The 20,085-nt window shown below is 35.0% G+C and overlaps 1 non-coding gene across 1 annotated transcript; it reads right to left on the bottom strand.

Moving 5' to 3' along the window:
* Positions 1–17,241: 17,241 nt before the first annotated feature.
* On the bottom strand, positions 17,242–17,360 carry LOC115220080. Its single transcript, XR_003882459.1, has one exon. It is a non-coding gene; the product is annotated as a 5S ribosomal RNA (ribosomal RNA).
* Between the last annotated feature and the right edge of the window lie 2,725 nt (positions 17,361–20,085).

Below are 20,085 nucleotides of genomic sequence, written 5' to 3'. Positions count from 1 at the left end.
TTTCTTTTGTGCCTATTTCCTTCTTTAATTTGGTTAATGAAAGAAACTAACATATTCAAAGTTGATTTCAAATATATATTTCTTGCTGCTTCTTTCTCAATAGTTTTTGATTAGTTCTAGCTTTGGCTTTAGTAAATATATATAATATCTTGCTCCCCTTTTATATCCTCAGGAGAATACAAAAAAGTGAAATTATCTTATATCTAAGCAAATTTTTTTTTATTAATATCTAGAAGAAGTTTCATAACCTCTAATGAGAATATTCAAATTGTGAAATGGATGTCTTTTATTCAAATTTTTTGAGCATTTTCTCTTAATTCTTTTTTTTTTTTTTGTGGTATCTTCCTTTATTTTTCACTTTTTATTGTGGTTGAGGTGCTGAATAAGATCTAACAAACAACACAAAATTATTTCTAACAGTCCTTCTGTGTAAAATTACTCCTAACTGTCCTTGTGTGTAACTTGTGAGTCAGAAAATAAATAGAATACAAAATTTATGAACATACCTGCACGCAGAAGCACACACACACATGCATGCACACACATGCACACACATGCACACACATGCACACACATATTGGGATAAACATTATTATCGTTACTGTTGTCAACATATCAACACTCATTTTTTCCAATTTAATAAGAGCTGGAAAAGTCTGTAGTGTAGTAAATCAGCACTTCAGTCAATCCTGTTTGCACTCAGTTACGAGGCCTATAATATAGATATTTAAACTTTGTATTCTTTGGTTCCCCTTGATGTCTGTACCATCCACTGTCCACATACACGTGTAGCAGCCATTCTTTTACATCGTATGTGTATGCCAATGCAACAGCCTCTCTTCAATACAAAAGCTGATCATTTTAATACCCCCCCCCCTGCTCTCTCACTTCTTTTGCTCTCCACAAATTTAATGCATGCGAATGCTATACATTCAATGAATTACTATGGTTTCTACATTTAATACTAAAGTCTCATTACCAGGGCTATTTTATAAACCGAAGCTCTTCATTACTATATATATGCATATGTGTTTATTCCAATATGCTTATGTGTGTTTGAGTACATTTTATATATATATATATAAAATGTATGTGTGTGTGTATATATATATTATATATATATATATAAAATGTATGTGTATATACATATATATATATAATGTATGTATATATATATATATATATATATATATATATATATATTATATATATATATATATGTATATATGTATATATTATACTAGCAGTATCGCCCGGCGTTGCTAAGGTTTGTAAGGGAAATAACTATAAAGCATTTTTAGAGAGTTATAGCCAAAAAATAGCAAAAAAATGGGAAAAAAATGATGGTAAATTTTTTTTGAGAGTTAAAAAAGGTAGAGTTGCGTCCCCTAGACGGTCTGTGGTTTGGGTTTCTGATTCTCGACCCCATGTCGAATTTATCGATTTTTTTCAGAACTGGGGGAACTTTTCAAAATTTTCGCTGCGTTAGTTTTGAATTATGACATTGGGCTATGTGTGTGTCAAGTTTCATCAGAATCGGTTGAAAGCCGTGGTCAGAGTGAGGGTACAAGAAAACAGACACACAGAAAACGCACAGACAAACTGCCGTTTATATAGAGAGAGATGTGTGGGTGGGGCTGTGTAGTAAGAAGCTTGCTTTCCAACCACATAGTTCCAGGTTCAGTCCCACTGTCTGGCAACTTGGGCAAATGTCTTCTACTATAGCCTGTCATACATATATGTATATGCTTATGTGTGTGTGTACGCGTGTGTGGATGTGTGCGTGTGCATGTGTGTATGAGTTTGTTCCCCCATCACCACTTTTGGTGTATTTATGTCCCCATTTTACACCCGCATAGCAGTTCAGCAGAAGAGCCTGATAGAAAAAGTAATAGGCTTAAAAAGATAAGTCCTGGGGTCAAGTTATTCACTTAAAAACCCTTCAAGATGGTACTCCAGCATGGCTGCAGTCAAATGACTGATGCAAGTAAAAGAAAATAATAAAAGAATATATATATATATAATACAAATATGGGAGAGGAACAGAAAATATCAAGAGAGTTAGGTGATATGAAAAAGGGACAACAAAACATCTGGACAGACAATACAAAGAAAACAAGGATGAGTCATTCAGAATTTTCTATCCTCAGTTGAGTTCCAGATTATCTTTGCAATTTCAGCTGGTTGTACTCGAGATTGCTCCAATCCGGCCAGCCACAAGGGGAAAAACCAAGCTAAGAGCATTAGATTCCTTGGAAGAAAGCAGCGAATGTGTACGAAAACAAGGACGGAAAAAAATGGAGAATGTTACACAAATACAAATGCAAATAAGAGGACTTAACAACAGGTGTCTTTCAACTAAGGATGAATTAAATTAAGCTGGCGTGTGTGGGAGTAATATGTCCCTTATGGCAGGGACATAAGATCTGACAGGCACAAGGAAGAATATAGATGTTGCATGGATGGTAGTCAAACCAAGAAAGAAAGGTCAGGCTTGGTCGAACACCGGTCATGTGGGGAGAGAAGAAAGAGAGGTATGTAGAGACAGAGGGATAGAAGAATTAAGGAGGGCGAGTAAAAATGAAAGGGACACAGTGAAGTGAAAGTGAGCATGAAGAGAAGGCTAGGAAATGTGAGAGAGGGGGAACTAAAGAATGAAGAGTGGAATGAATGAAGTAAGTGTGAAAAGGTTGATAGAAAGAAGAAAAGAATGAAAGAATAGAAAGAACAATTGTCATACAAAATTTAGATATACATATACTTACATATAAGAGACCAAAGTGTTTGTATGCCGCTATATTTTTTATATATAAAGAGTACAAAAATAGGACAAGAACGCAAAATATCCAAACAGTTTGGTGATAAAAAAAGGGACAACAAACGACCCAGACAGATGATACAAAGCAAGCAAGGACTGGTTATTCGGCCTTCTCTTCATGCTCACTTTCCCTCCTCTTTCACCTCACTTTGTCCCTTTCATTTTTTCTAGCCCCTCCATAATTCTTCTATCCCTCTGTCTCTACCTCTCTCTCTTCTCTCCCCATGTGACCGGTGTTCGGCCAAGCCTGACCTTTCTCTCTTTGTTCAGCTACCATCCATGCAGCATCTAATATTCCTCCCTGTGCCTGTCAAGTCTTATGTCCCTGCCATAAGGCTTTACTCCCACACACGCCAGCTTAATTTAATTCATCCCTAGTCAAAAGACTCTCCATAAATCCTAAATTTTAATTTAGAATTTATCAACCAACTGTCTTTGAAGACTCATATTGTCATTGAATGCTCGAAATGAGAAATAGATAGACAGTCGACAATAGATGAGTGTCCTATTAATTTTAAAGCCAGTTTAATTTTAGAAAAAAAAGAATTCAATTTCATAGATGAGTAAAATAACTTCACTGCAAACTTGAAATTGAATTCTTTTTTTTCTAAAATTAAACTGGCTTTAAAATTAATAAAGCTTTCCCCCAGTTAAAAAGTACTATGCCTACTTGTAATAAGTGATAGTTTTTTTTTCCAAATTGCACTCTTTGTGAATGTGATAGTGACCACTTGACATTGACCTAGTTCTCTCATCAAATAGTAGTAATTGGCATTTAGTAGTGACAATTGTTGTCTTCAACAGGAATTCCTTTTATGGAGTTCTGAAACCCCCTTTACCCCATTTCTACAATTAAAAAATCTTTATTGCTTCAACTTACTTCTCTTTATTGCTTTAACTTACTTCTCCCTCTCACAACCTTACAGCAGTCTGGAACAACCAAATCTTAGTTAGTCAGTGGAGGGACTCCACTACCTCATATGTTCTTAAAATTTAAATCTACATCTTTGTCTATATATCTACCTTCTCTATAATGTTGCCACTTGATTTGAAAATTTTTGTATTAATGGAAAACCTCTATAATTGGCTGATGAGTACTCAGCATCTTAAATCTGTTGTAATACTTACAACATTTAATAAAATGATGTAGTACGAAACGATCGTACCAAATTACTGGAGTCATTCTTGTTGCTTATTTTGAGTATATACACATATATATATTCGCCATGTTTGACCACTGAGCTCAACACGCTTTTTTTCATTCTCCTATTTATTTCCTCTTATACCTTTCTGTTGAAGAGTATAGGCTTGAAACATAAAAGACTTTTCTAATTTTCCCAAGCATTAAACTAATACAGTTGCTTGTTGTTCCTACACCTGTCTTCATCTTTGTTTTTCTATAAATTTGAACTATATACACATGTACATATATATATATTTATAATCATGGTGTACATGATGTGCATGTATGTGTGTCAGTGTGTGTAAGAGTGCGTCTGTGTGCGTGTGCGCAAAATCAAAAGAAAGCATACAGAAAAAATGATTTTTGCAAATATTATTGAAAGCCTTTATTAGAAACAAAAGAAATGTTACAAAATACCGTAGTCAATTTTTCCACCTCAGATCATAGCAGTAACAGAATGACATGTTATTATTTCTAGCTTAATGCTTGTTTTGAAATAAACTTTTATCTAATTATGTTCGTGAAATACATAATTTTGAATCACACATTTCTGTTTACTGGTGTATGCTGTAAGTTTTATCTTCATTGTTTATTCTTGATAATTCCAAGCTGCAAAATTGAAGATTGCTAAAACAAGCAAATTAAAAGCAATTTCATTGCATTTCTTGTATTCAAAGCACAACACAGAATATCAAAAATTGTTTGTAAAATCAACCAAGTATTTGGCCAGGACACCATCAATGAACATACTGCTCAACATTGGTTCCAAAACCTTCATAGTGGAGATGAGGACCTTGACGGTAAGAGAAGTCATAGAAAACCTTTTTTGATTCCCAACAATTAATTAAGGGCAATTATCTAAGGCAGCAAGCTGGCAGAATCATTAGCATGCTGGGCAAAAAGCTTAATGGCATTTTGCTCGTCTTTATGTTCTGAGTTCAAATTCTGCCAAGGTCAACTTTATCTTTAATACTTTCAGGGTCGATAGAATATGAATCATTTGAGCATTGGGGTCAATGTAACTGACTTAACCCTTCCTCGAAATTGCTGGCCTTGTGCCAAAATTTGAAACCAGTTAAGGAAAAATTATTGAATTTCACGACATAAAAGCCCAATGACTTTTGCCATCTTGTGCAGTGGTTGGACTCAGGTAGAACATGATAGGTGGCAAGTGAAATCATCCATTGCTATTTCTTGAATCATTGTGAGTCTATCACAAATGTGAAGTATTTTCTTTTAATTTTCTTCATGTCAGGGGGAAAGGCAGTGCCTATGACTCTTTACAGAGCTTCTGAAAATGGTGGGAAAGAAGAAGTTATCCTGAAATTGGATTTCTGGCCGGAATACTTGCAAGACAGTAGTGAACTCTACTAAAGGGGCCTAGAAACCAATAGAATACATTAAGAACTGCAAAGTTCATGTCCAAAATTAATCAATTGAAAAGGACCAGTTCTTTTCTGTGATAGTGTTTCAGCATATATCGTGTAAGTTACTGCAAAAACCCAATGAATTGCACTTAAAAAATATTAACAACTTAAATTTCTACTGCTCATTACTTCTTACAAATGTCTTCAAGAAAAAGACAACAGTTCAGAATACCTTTGTAAAAATTCATCTGTCCTGGGACCCAAGAATTTTACGCAAGGAAAATTATAATTTTGCTTTATGTCAAGAAAAATGCAAAGATTCTAATAACTATTTCATTTAGTAAAATTTATTGTAAGCTGAGATATATTTATATATTAGACATGGTTTTGTGGTAAGAAGATTGCTTCCCAACGAAATGGTTTCAGGTTCAATCCCACTGTGTGACACACTGGGCAAGCTATATCCTTAAGCTGACCAAAGCCTTATGAGTGGATATGGTAGATGAAAACTGAAAGAAGCTTGTTGTATATATATATATATATGTGAGTGTCTGTATGTGTGCGTGTATGTGTGTGTTGGCATCATCATACACACACGTGTGTGTGTCATTGTGTCTGCGTTTGTCCCCAACCACCACTTGACAACTGGTGTTGGTTTGTGTATATCCCCATAACTTAGAGGTTTGGGAAAAGAGACTGATGGAATAAGTACCAGGCTATAAGAAAAAAGTACTGTGACCAATCCATTTAATTAAAAACTCTTCAAGGCTGCAGTCCAATGACTGGAACAAGTAAAAGATAAAAAGTACATATATAAAGGAATATTTGCTTAAAGTTATTAACTATTTAAAATAATTTTAAAAACAGAAAACTACGAATCTTTTGGAAAGAAGTTTCTGCATCATGTGAATTGCATGTAAGCTCATTCAATTTTGTTTCCACACAATATGCCCAATATAAAAACATAAAAAATTCATGCCAAAAGTTTTATGTCATTCTGTTTTACAAAAGTAAATTTTTGAATAGTTTTTAACTTCTAAGTTTATAACTTCAAGTATTGTGATTATATCAAGTGTTTTTTGAAAAAAACTTTTACATATATGTATTATATATATATGTATATATATATGTATGTATATATATATATATGTTATGTATATATATATATATATATATGTATATGTATAATATATATATATATGTATATATATATATATATGTATATGTATTATATATATATATATGTATATGTATATATATATATTGTATATGTATATATATAGATGTATATGTATATATATATATATATGTATATGTATATATATGTATGTATATATTATGTATATGTATATATATATATATATGTATATGTATATATATTATGTATATATATAATGTATATGTATATATATATATGTATATATATTATGTATATATATATATGTATATGTATATATATATATATACATATATATGTACATATATATATATATATATATATATGTATGTGTATTGGAAATGGGGAAGGCTGGTTTATGGGATTACCTCAGGTTTCCAATCCATAAAGGGTTTAGCTTTATGGCATATCATCAGATCCCAAATACAGAGAGAAAGAGAGAGAGAGCGAGAAAGAGAGACATTCACACACATTCATATATGTTTAGTGAATTCAAATAAACAATCAATTCAAACAAATGAATAAAGATAAGGGACAAAAGGACGAGCACAAGGAACCTGTTAGCCTGATGCTCAGTGAAAGGAGTGAGTTTGATGTTTCAAGCATAACTCTTCATTGGAAAGGAGAAAAGGAAAAGAAATCAACACCAACATGTATATGTGTGTGTGTGTGTGTATATATATATATATATATATATACACACACACACACACACACACATATCATACTGGTCAATTTTAACATGCATGCAAACATGTGTATGCACACACATGCACAGACACATACACACACACACACTCACATACTCACACACACACACACACACACACACACACAGAGCAGCAGTTAGGCACGGAAATATTTCCCTGGACTCACTATAAAATTCTTTTACTTCAGTTTTGGCTTAGAACAAGTTTTCTCTTGTCACGTGTCTTCACTGATCTGCCAACGATAAAACAGAATGTAGTCAATCCTCTTAACAGAGACTCAGACATTGTGTGTATATATATTATATATATATATATATATATTATATATATATATATATTATTAAATATAGAAGTTTCAGTTAGAGAGGTTTACTACCTTTAAGGGATAATTAAGTCCAAAGTCGCACCTGGTTATTACCTGTACTGCTTTGCATTCATGCTGACAGCTCCAATACGAACATTTCAGAGTGTTTATGTGTCAATCTGAGGACAGTGTGGAGGATTTGGCAAGAGTGGGATAAGTATAATGGTGATTACGAAGGATTGGCAGCTCAGGAAACTCACTCTCACTGTTATGCCTACGTTTATCTTCCCAGCCTCAGACTCAACATGGAGTCCTACATCCAGTACCTGGAGGAGGTAGTGCTGCTCTGGATCAAGAGGGTGAACAAAACACCCATGTTTTCAGAGGTCAATTATCCAAATCCTATAGAATTCCTCTCAACACATGGCTCCCCAACTACTCCTGCTCGCTCATGATCAGAGATGCACTTATCGTCAGCCACTAAGGGACATGCTTAACTGGTTAAGGTCAAACAACTGAGAAGCAAATCTGCTGTATATTTGCTGTAGCCATCTTTTATACCAAGACAAAACAATGTACATGATAACACTTTCGATCTGTTATGGTCAGAAGCCATGGGAGCCATTGCCTGGTACTGCATCAGGGCATTTATTATTATTATTGAGTGAGAGAGCAGTTCATGCCATCAAAGTGACACTGGGGTAAAATATACGAAGCCCAGTATACCCATCATGACTACCTGTCTGATAAGGGTACACCAGGCACATGCATCACAACCATATGTGCGCAACATGGTGATCTCATATCAAGATAAACAACACATGACCTTGCAGGTGGGGCCCAGTTAGAATTTTCTTCAGGTTGAGTAGCCCATCCCGCTCAAAGGGTCCCTGAATAAGGGTTGCTTAAGGATGTTGAAAGAACCACCCATGTTTCCAGAGGTGAATTATTCAAACCCCAAAGAATCCCTCTCAACACATGGCTATGATGCTCCCCCACTACTTCTGCTCGTGATCAGAGATGCACATATCGTCAGCCACTAAGGGACATGCTCAACTGGTTATGGTCAAACAACTGACAAGCAAATCTGTGGTATTGAGCAGAATATTTGCTGTAGCCCATCTTTTAAACCAAGACAAAACAATGTACATGATAACACCTCCAATCAGTTAAGATCAGAAGCCATGAGAGCCACTGCCTTCTCAACCTTTCTACGAAGAAGGTAGCCAAAATTTACTCTAAAATTAAAAAGTGAAAGAGAAGAAACATGCATGCATACATACATGCATGCATGTATGCATGATGGCTGCAAACTCCTGTTTAAGTATTGTCATCACCTGATCAATAGTCCCACACATGCGAACGCTGAAACTAGCCTTTTTTGTGATAAGCTTTACTTTTTTCAAGCAATGCCTCTGCATGATGGGTTTTTTTATGGTGGAGAAAGGATTTGCACAAGTCCAATCCCTCTCTCTCAACATTGACAACATATACATACATACACACAAGCATGTATTGCATTAGATTATTGTCGCCAATGGCACTTGGTTTTCCACATATTCTTACCCTCCATGTCTAGTTTGTAGTTCTGTTTTAATCTCTGTCTAATCACAATTTCCTCTTTGTCACTGAATTGTTCGCAGCCAAGTATCTGTATTCTATAAAGGACAACTAAATTGAACATACTCAACACCATTCACTCAAGGTTATACCTTTTTTCATTTGCCACATTCTGAGGTCATCATCATCGTTGTCATTTTCTTCTTCTTCCTGTTTTTTCTTTCTTTCTTTTTTTGAATAAAAACCACCACCTTGATCTTCACATATAATGAAACAGCTTCAATATAAATTCGTGCAGTTATGTGCTTATCCGTTTTTAGCATTTTCCTCGCAGTTCCATCTAATCCAGAATACTTCTAAATTTTTTAATTGCTTCCACCATTTCTTCAATAAATATTTCACGTACAACCACGTTCAGTTCTAGTTCAAGAATTATCATAACACTTCTCCCATAAAACACCAAATTCACAACTGAAAGTTCTTTCCAACTTTCTTCAATGTTTATATCAGATGTTGTTAGTTTCCTATCAGTGCAAAGCACAAGCAATCATTTTGATCTCATTGCTTTGCCCATGATCTCATTTATATTTTCAGAAGCTTTTCTGACATCTCTACTGTCTCCCATATTGGGTAATTTATCTGTTTCATCAGCTTTCACATCCAAGAACCTTATTTTATCATTTCTTGAACACCTTTCACCTCAATGTGAAGATTCTGATATTTAGCTATTTCCACTTTAAGGTCCCTCTTATTCCCTTTTCAAATTCCAACAATTCATTTTTGTTCCTTTCATTCCTCAATAATTTCCCATGTTTCATCCGAAATACATTTACTTCCTTTTATCTGTCTTCTGTCCAGAACACCTTTGGCTGCATTCTGGTATAATTCCATTACCTTATTCTAAGCCATTGATATCTCCATCTTCATTTATCTCTTGAAGCATTGCAAATCGATTTTGGCATTCAATTACAAATTTATCTTTAATTCCATCATCTTTCAACTCTTTTGTATCAGAATTTCTTACCTTTAGCCTTCAGCTTTACCTGAATAGTCCCTATTACTAAATGATGACCACATCCAATATCTGCACCTCAATATGTGCTAACATCTAGCTAGTGACTTTTTATGAGGACAATTTATCAAAATATGATCTCCACACACAAACACTCATCTGTATGAATATATTTATGTGTATATGCATAAATATACATATATACATAAATATATTCATACACAAAAACACATACACATGCACACACACACACACACACACACACACACACACAACTACACACACACATACATGCTTGCATACACACATGCATATACACACACATTTACGTGCATGCACTTAGGAAAGGCACATGTATTATTAACTTCCCTCACACAGAAACAAACATATCTGTTATCCTTGTATAGTTCAAAAGCTCAACTTCTATCTTTCTCTGCTAAACAGATTTATGTACTTGATATGTTCATGTATCAATACTCAAGGACAGATGATATTTTTTTCCTCTTTCCTTTGATTTCTTTAATCGTTTTCTTGTTTTTTTTTTTGTGAGGATTTTTTATCAGCGCTAATGTATATATATATAGATTCATCTCAAAAGATTAGAATATAGTAAATAAAATAGGATATTTGCTGTCCATTAAGTTAGAACATTGAAATTTTCGTTGTATTAAAGTAATTTAATTCAAACAGATATTCTCAAGGTAATTTTTCATCTGAATTAGCAGTTATGGTTTTCAAATGGAGACCATTAATGTTATTGCATTGGATATGACCGCAAGAAAATGCAGTATTCCAATACCTTCATATTATGTATCACTACAAACAGCTAAGGTTCCATAACTCTTCAGCCAATTTCTCAAATCTGCAACCCTACAGTGCTTGGAGTTCAACCAATGTCAAGTTCCACAGCCTGTGATAGTTTGGGGTAGGATGTCATATGTCAGTGTTTCTCAGAGTCTCAGTTGAAACAGTTGTCTACAAAGAGATCTTTGAAGATTTCAAGTTTCCATCAGCTGTCATGATCTTTGGAGATGTAGAAGGATTTGACACATGCATACTACCGGAACACTCACAACTAGGTTTCCTCATCATTACCTCAACATCTGCCATGATTCCGATTGAGATCTATGAGGTACCATGTCAAACTTGGGTTCCAGCAATTGAACAAAAGTGGAGATTGCCACTGAGAAACACACAGGCTTCCAGTCACCTAAGCTGTGTCACAGATTGGCTTTTTTTCTCTGTCACAAGGTATTCAGACAGTCATTGAATCCCCAAAGAGCTTTGGTCAGGTGCTAAATGACATTCTATGCTCACTTCTCTATTTTTCGTTATCATGCTATCCATTTTAATATGAATTTGATATTCAGATATTACATTCTAATATTTTGAAATTGTTGAGTATTGAGAATGGATCAATTTAAGTTTAACAAGCCAATTACATCTGGAATTTTGATTAAATTGACAATAAACATCTATTTCATGTATGCGCTAATTTTCTGATTAACAGCTGCTCATGCATAGGCACACACACACACAGCGTGCACATAGTAGACATACATGCACATATACAATCACATACAATCACACAAATATGAGTGTGTGTGTGTGCAGTGGTGGATGCAGGGTGTTTCACTAGTTGCCCAGGCAACACCCTTTCTAGCCGAGCCGTTACAAATATAACATCGCTATTTTATTTCCAGCAGTTTCGCAGTATTACTGTTTCATATGCATACGGTCAGCAAAGTTAGAATACATAAGAATGTGTCTATAGTATTTTTTCAAAAAACTTTTGGGTAACACACCCCAAAAAATCCTGGATACCCTGCTCCCTGTGTGTGTGTGTTTAAGAACAGACAAGACATAAATGCACAGGACAAGGAAGTATGCACACAAGGATACCAATCTCTACTTGTCAGCTGTTGAGTGAAAGCCAGGGCAGTTTCAGGAGTGGCTGTGTGGTAAGTAGCTTGCTAACGAGCCACATGGTTGCGGGTTCAGTCCCACTGCATGGCATCTTCTGCTATAGCCCCGGGCCGACCAATGCCTTGTGAGTGGATTTGGTAGACGGAAACTGAAAGAAGCCTGTCGTATATATGTATATATATATATGTGTGTGTGTGTGTGTTTGTCCCCCTAGCATTGTATGACAACTGATGCTTGTGTGTTTACGTCCCTGTCACTTAGCGGTTCGGCAAAAAATGTCCGATAGAATAAGTACTAAAGGCGGTGCTCTAGCATGGCCGCAGTCAAATGACTGAAACAAGTAGAAGAGTAAAAGAGTAAAAGAGAGTAAAATTGCTCACTTCAATGTGCAGCAATTATAACAAAAGTTGCCAGGTATTCATCTTGTGACAACAGGGTGCTGCAAAAGGATTGGGACAAGAAGACAGGATAACCAACTAATATATGAGAATATATGAAAAATTAGGTACAACAGATATAGAACAAATGTTGCAGTCTGTCGTCCTAATGAAAGAGACTTGAAATAATTAGCTCTAATGTCTAAGATACACACAACGCTAGATAATAGATTGTTAGGCATTAGCACTTGAACAAAGAGAGCATAGCAGGCAGGTAGAAAATCTAATTTGAAAAAATGAAGCATGTGTAGTCAGCAGAATTAGAATTATGAGTAATCAGGAAAGCATTGTGGAATGGTAGAATCAAGGAGATAGTAGTGTGAGTGAGAGAGTGAGAGAGAAGAAAGCTGAAAGGAGTAAAGAAGGTGGTTATTGTGAGATACTGAGAAACATATTGATGTGAGCAAAAATCGAATAGAATAAAAATTAAATACAGATAACAACTAAAATATACAGGATAAGGAAAATTGCAAACATGGACAGCAAATTTTCTCTTGCCATGTGCTAAATGAAAATCTCTACTTTCACATAAGTGTACAGGGTATGTGCAGTATTTCATTGACCCAAAAGTATTGTCCCAGTGCTACAAAGAAAGGACTATTGTCTTGTGATTCCAAGAATTTCCAGTCTTGATTTGAACTTGAAAACATATGGGAAGGAGTTTCAAAAATACCCACACATAATATTCTTGACAAATGCTTGTACAACATGTGTCGACCATTTGATAATTTGAGGCCATGTAATTAGTATGATGCAAAAAAGGTGAGGTGCATGCATGTGTGTGTGTGTGTGTGTGTGTACCCTAGATCTTTGAAAAGGATACAATGAAAAATGTTCTTTTCAGTGTACTCTTCACTGTGTCTGGAAAAGGGGATGAAATGGGCATGACAAGAACCTTTTGTTCATAAATCTGCTCCTCTGTCTAAGATGGCCTGGGACTAGACGACAACTAAAAATGCTAAAAAACATGAAAATCTCTGAGAGGTCATTCAAATTTCTCTCAGATCACAAGTCATACGGTCTCAAAAAGGGAAGAACATGTTAATTAGTATGTTTCCTGATATGCAAGTGAGACAGAATGGTCATGGTTTGAACCCCTTTTATAACAAGTCCGAATGATAAACTAAACAACAATAACTTCAAAAAGCAAAAGCTAAGGAACTCTTACCTCCAAATAATAGCAGCTAAAGCTCGTCAACACTCATCTTACTATCTTCAAAATGTAGGATATATTCTCTAGAATGTAATTTTTTTATATAAAATATAACAGATGGCTATGGCTGGAAGACTTTCATCTTAAGTCTATTCAAGCTTGAAGCAATCAGTAAATTACCCTCAAATCACACATCCTATTACCTTAAAAGTGGAAGACAACCACATAGAAAAACAGTCACGTAAAAAACATACAGCAGCACATTCACACTAGTACACACACACATGTACACACACACATCATCATCATCATCATTTAACTTGTTTTCCATACTAGGATCTGATGGGCCACAGAACTGCATTAAGCTCCAATGTCAGATTTGGCACGATTTCTACTGTTAGATGCCTTTCCCAGTGCCACATATAAATATATGTAGAAAACAAATGATAGAGATGGGAAATGGAATAAACAGGGAACTTTATTGCTCACAATAATTGTTCTGACACATCCTGCATTGATCCCTTGCAGGTGGGAAACTACACAACCAGTTGTGGTGCATCCCTTCATGCAGAAGTGTCTCGTCTGGTGATGTAATAAGTATCTCATTAAATAAGCTCTTTTTCACTAAGATTTAATTCAGTATGTTGTTGGTGCCCATAGGTTAAGGCTGTTGGACAGGCATGACGAGGGATGATTCTGTTGCAAAGTTATAGATACAGACAGGAAGTAATTAATAAAAATTAAAAGAAAAAATAATAATGAGAATAAAGCATGCAATTAAGTAAAACATTAGGTGTGTTAGCACCCAGATATAGTGGCTTCCATACCCACACTTTCAGCCCTTTGTACACAAATACACACATACATTTGGTCCTTTGTACACACACACACACACAGAGGCTTATATGAGCAGTTAAGTAGATGCCATTAAATTGTCCAGGTATTCATGCATCTCACTGTGAAGCAGGCACTGCATCGTCAGTTTGAGAGTCTATCTTTTGTTTTTTATACTCAACATATACAGGAATTCCTGAGGTAGATCCAGCGACAGTTGTGTAATTACTGGGGATGACGTTGGGTAGCCATAAACAGTAAACATGCTTTATCAGCATACTACTAGGAACATACCCAACATTTAAATATATATATATATGATGATCTATATATGTGTGTGTGTATATATATATATATATATATATATATATATAATATGAATTAGAGATATAACCACTATTATGCAACTCAAACAGTGATAGACATAAACCAATACGTAAATAACAAAATAATATAAATATAATTAATATAATATAATATATATATAATTTTTTAATTAATTTTTTTTTATTAAGTATAAAAAGAATGATAAATATAACATAATAAGTAATATTTATCATTCTTTTTATACTTTAAAAAAATAAATGAATAAATAAATAAATCAAAAAATAATTTATATATATATTATATTTCATATTAATTATAGTTATATTATTTGTTATTTATGTTTTGGTTTATGTCTATCATTGTTTGAGTTGCATAATAGTGGTTATATCTCTAATTCATATTTTATATATTTATACTGTGAAATTTGATTTAATACTAAATTGAATTTTTCCTGTAAGTTTGGAGCTATACTCCCTAATATCATTATTATATATATATATATATATATATATATATATACATACATATACATATAAATACATATATATGTATACATATATGTGTGTGTATATATATATATATGATTTGGGATAAAAATTGCTTTAAATTAATCTAAATATTTAATCTAATTAATTAATCATGTGTCTTAATTCCATAATTATAAAATTAATGATGCTTATTCCAAATAAAACATTAATTGAAATAATTAACTTGTGATCTATCTGTGAAATGTATGCTAGTCTTGTTTTAATTCTAAATACATGTTGCTCTTAAGGATCATTCTTACTGATTATATACTTGCCAAATTTCTCCATCTGGATTTACTGAAACATTATAATGCGTATATTTAATCACCCATAACTGAGCTCTTAATTTCTGTGGATATATATATATATTGATGTTTTATATGTTATTTCTTCAATATATATAATTATGCATACATACATATATATACATATATATATATATATATACATACATATATATATATATATATATATATATTATATATATATATATATATATATATATATATTATATATATATATATATATATATAATATATATATGTATATGTATATATGTATATGTATATATATATATGTATCTATATATACATGTATATGTATATATATGGTAAATGGAAGATGGAATATATGAGAATTTCTATTAATCACAACAATTGTTTCGACACATCTAGCATCAATCCCTCATGGGTGGAACACTTAACAACTGTTTCAGGAGCATCCAGCAGTGCAGATGTGCCTCATCGAGTGATATAAAGATACAACTCATTAAAATAATACTTCCATAATGTATCTTCTCATTTCGTAGAAAGAAAAGCAGTAAAATGCAGGAAATATTTTAAATGAAGATTTGGTATGATTTCTACTGTTAGATGCCTTTCCTAGTGCCATATATGAATAAGATCTAAAATAAAATCACTGATGCAAAATCAGAAACGAACATGCAATACAGTGAGAAATGTATTAAAAGTAACCGTTAACAGATATGATGTATAAATGCCCTCACACAAGCTACATGGCATACATACACTCATACAAGATCCATGAAAATGTATGCATATGCACATATGTGGTTTGGTGCACACATGATCACAAAGTGAGTTAAATAGCTACTTGGTGTTTATAAGAATGGGGAGGTTAAAGACAAACTGAATTCATTCATACCTTAAAGTAAATTATGTAAACATAGATCTATAGTAGAAGACACTTAACCAAGTTACCCTGCAGTGGGACTGAACTTAGGACTTTGTGGAAGCAAGTTTCATACTATATAACCATACCTGAACTTGATATATCATCATCATCATCATTTAACGTCTGTTGTCTATGCTGACATGGGTTGGATGGTTTAACCAGAGCTGGTAAGGCTCGGGCCCTCACCAGGCTTCGTTGTCTGGTCTAGCATAGTTTCTATAGCTGGATGCCTTTCCTAATGCCAACCACTTCACAGAGTGTAATGGGTGATTTTCATGTGGCACCGGCAGCAGTATCAATTCTGTTGTGGTGGATGAGTCTTTCCATCAATTTCAACAGCTGAGCATCCTGTTGCTTTGGTGAAGTGAACTGTCATTACATTGAATAAATGTTTAAAGTGGCTGAGTATTCTAGTCATACTCTTTACTCTTTTACTTGTTTCAGTCATTTGACTGTGGACATGCTGGAGCACTGCCATTATTCGAGCAAATCGACCCCAGGACCTATTCTTTGTAAGTCTAGTACTTATTCTATCGGTCTCTTTTGCCGAACTGCTAAGTTACCAAATCCACTCACAAGGCTTTGGTCAGCCTGAGGCAAAAGTAGAAGACACTTGCCCAAGGTACCACACAATGGGACTGAACCCGGAACCATATGGTTGGTAGGCAATCTACTTACCACACAGCCACCCCTATGCCTACAAAACATGTGATGCTTACAGCACCTAGGTTTCCAAAGCGGTCACCCATCTAAGTACTAACTAGGCCCTACATTGCTTAACTTCGGTGATCGGACGAGAACCGGTGCTTTCAACGGGATATGGCTGTAAGCACCAGTGTGTACTTTTTATGTAATTCTCAAGAAGAATCAATGAGATATCAGTGTAATGATGCTGGCCATTTCAATTACAGAGAAAGTTCAGCCAACAGTTTCCCTTTACCCTCTTTTCACCCACATGACACGAAACTAACACAACGTGATAAGAACCTGGGAACTTGAAGTTGCAAAGCAAACTTATTAATACTCAGTGAAACCTGTTCCCACATACACATACATGCACACACATACATGCACACACATACATGCACACACATACATGCACACACATACATGCACACACATACATGCACACACATACATGCACACACATACATGCACACACATACATGCACACACATACACATATTGATATGTGTATGTGCATGTGCATAAGTGTATGCATGCATATGCATATCTTTTATCTTTCATTTCAATGATTAGACTGTGGCCATGCTGGGGCACTGCATTGAGGAAATTTAGTTGAACTAACTGACCCCAGTACTTGTTTTACTTTTAAGCCTGGTACTTACTCTATCAGCCTCTTTTGCTGAACTGCTAAGTTATGGAGATGTAAACACACCAACACTGGCTGCCCCACTAGTGGTGAGGCCAAGCACAGACATGAGGACACACAGACATATATATCATCATCATCATCATCATCGTTTAACGTCCGTTTTCTGCGCTAGCACGGGTTGGACGATTCGACCGGGGTCTGGGAAGCCAGGGGCTGCACCAGGCCCAGTATCATCTGGCAGAGTTTCTACAGCTGGATGCCCTTCCTAATGCCAACCACTCCGCGAGTGTAGTGGGTGCTTTTTACGTGCCACCTGCACAGGTGCCAGGGGGGTCCGGCATCGGCCACGATCGGTTGGCGCTTTTAACGTCCCACCGGCACGGAAGCCAGCCAAGGCAGCGCTGGCATCGGCCACGTTCGGATGGCACATTTTATGTGCCACTGGCACTGGAGCCAGTCGAGGCAGTGCTGGCATTGGCCACGTTCAGAGGGTGCTTTTATGTGTCACTGGCACAGAAGCCAGTCGAGGTGGTGCTGGCAACGGCCACGTTCGGATGGTGCTTTTTATGTGCCACCGGCACAATGGAACTACTATTTTCATTGATATTTATTTCGATGTTCATGTACTTGACTCAACAGGTCTCCTCAAGCACAGCGGGATGTTCTGGAATCCAAGGTACTTTGAATGGGCAGGGGCTATGCGGAACTGGTGCAAGAAGCAGCCCAGGTCTTTGCAGTCACAGCATATCTCCAGAGATCTCGGTCCTTCGCCATTGCTTCAGTGAGGCCCAACGCTCTGAGGTCATGCTTGACTACCTCATCCCATGTCTATATATATATATATATATACATACACACACAGAAAAGGCTTCTTTTAGTTTCCATTTAATAAATCCACTCACAAGGCTTTAGTTGGCTTGGGGCTATAGTAGAAGACAGCTGCCCAAGGTGCCATACAGTGGGACTGAACCAGGAACTATGTGGTTGGGAAGCAAATCATATCTAATACGATGCTGTCAGCAACAGATGCATAAGTGTAAAAGACTTCTTCATATTGTTTGGTTAAATGTTTTCCATCACAATTACACTGACTTGATTTGTTAGACTTGATCTGTACCTGATATATTCAGTTATGAGAAATATCATAATACCTCTGACTAAACAGCTGATTGTTATTTAGACTATGATAGTGAAACTACTTTTCATCACATAGAATATCTTTTGATTGTCATGGCTGAGGCTAATAAAGGTATTAATACAGACATTAGTCCTTTTCACTGGTTCTTTACATTTAAATCAAGATGTATTCAAGTACCAAAAGAAAAACTTTGAAAATCTTTCTATTGGACATTTGAAAAAGTTAAAGTATTACTGGGGAAAAATCCATCAAATCTTAAACTACTTTACAACTAAACAACTTCGATATGAGGCATGTTTCAATGAAAAATATCTATGATAGAAAGCAATTGTTATTCCAACATCTGTAATACCAGTTGATTTTCTAAAGACACCCAAATCCAGCAAAAATCTACAGCAGAAGAGAACCATAAAATGAAAGCCAAATGCGCTGAATTCCTCACCATTACTTGGTGCATGTACTTCTGCATAAATCAATCCAAAGAGATGACTGTTGGAAAGGAATCAACCTCTCTCTTGTTAAAAGTTATCGACCATATTGTTAATGATAAAATGAAAACATATGATAACATATTCTGGACAATCAATACCTGTCTGATACAGCTGCCATAACATTAGAGTGGCATATGTGGGGAAAATGGAATAATGTAAATCACTCAGTGGGATAAAAATCTGCACCACCAAATTGAATATTTAGGTATTACCATATCATAGGATATAAGGTAAACAATAAGTTGATGACACACTAACTACATTATGAGGAGAATATAATTGAGATGTACAGAGTATTTATTCTAAAATTTGTAAGGTTGAAATCAATAATTTTAGAGCATATTCTCAGAGACCTACTTTGTGTGATAAACTTTGCAATTAAAATGTTAATATATCAATGGTCCTCCAGTGACCATAATCATACCTCTAAGCTAGAAACTGTACAATAAAGATTGAAAGAAAACAAGTTGTAAGAAGAGTCCCTTCTAAAGAAGATTTTAAATAATTTTGATCTAATATCTGGAGTAACAGGAAGCATTTCTGCTATAATGAATAACATCTGGATTTAAGCAGTAAGGGATATTGTATCAA

This window comes from Octopus sinensis, linkage group LG15 (genome assembly GCF_006345805.1).
Source record: "Octopus sinensis linkage group LG15, ASM634580v1, whole genome shotgun sequence".
In the NCBI taxonomy this organism is placed as follows: domain Eukaryota; kingdom Metazoa; phylum Mollusca; class Cephalopoda; order Octopoda; family Octopodidae; genus Octopus; species Octopus sinensis.
This window is presented reverse-complemented; position numbering and strand designations above follow the sequence as displayed.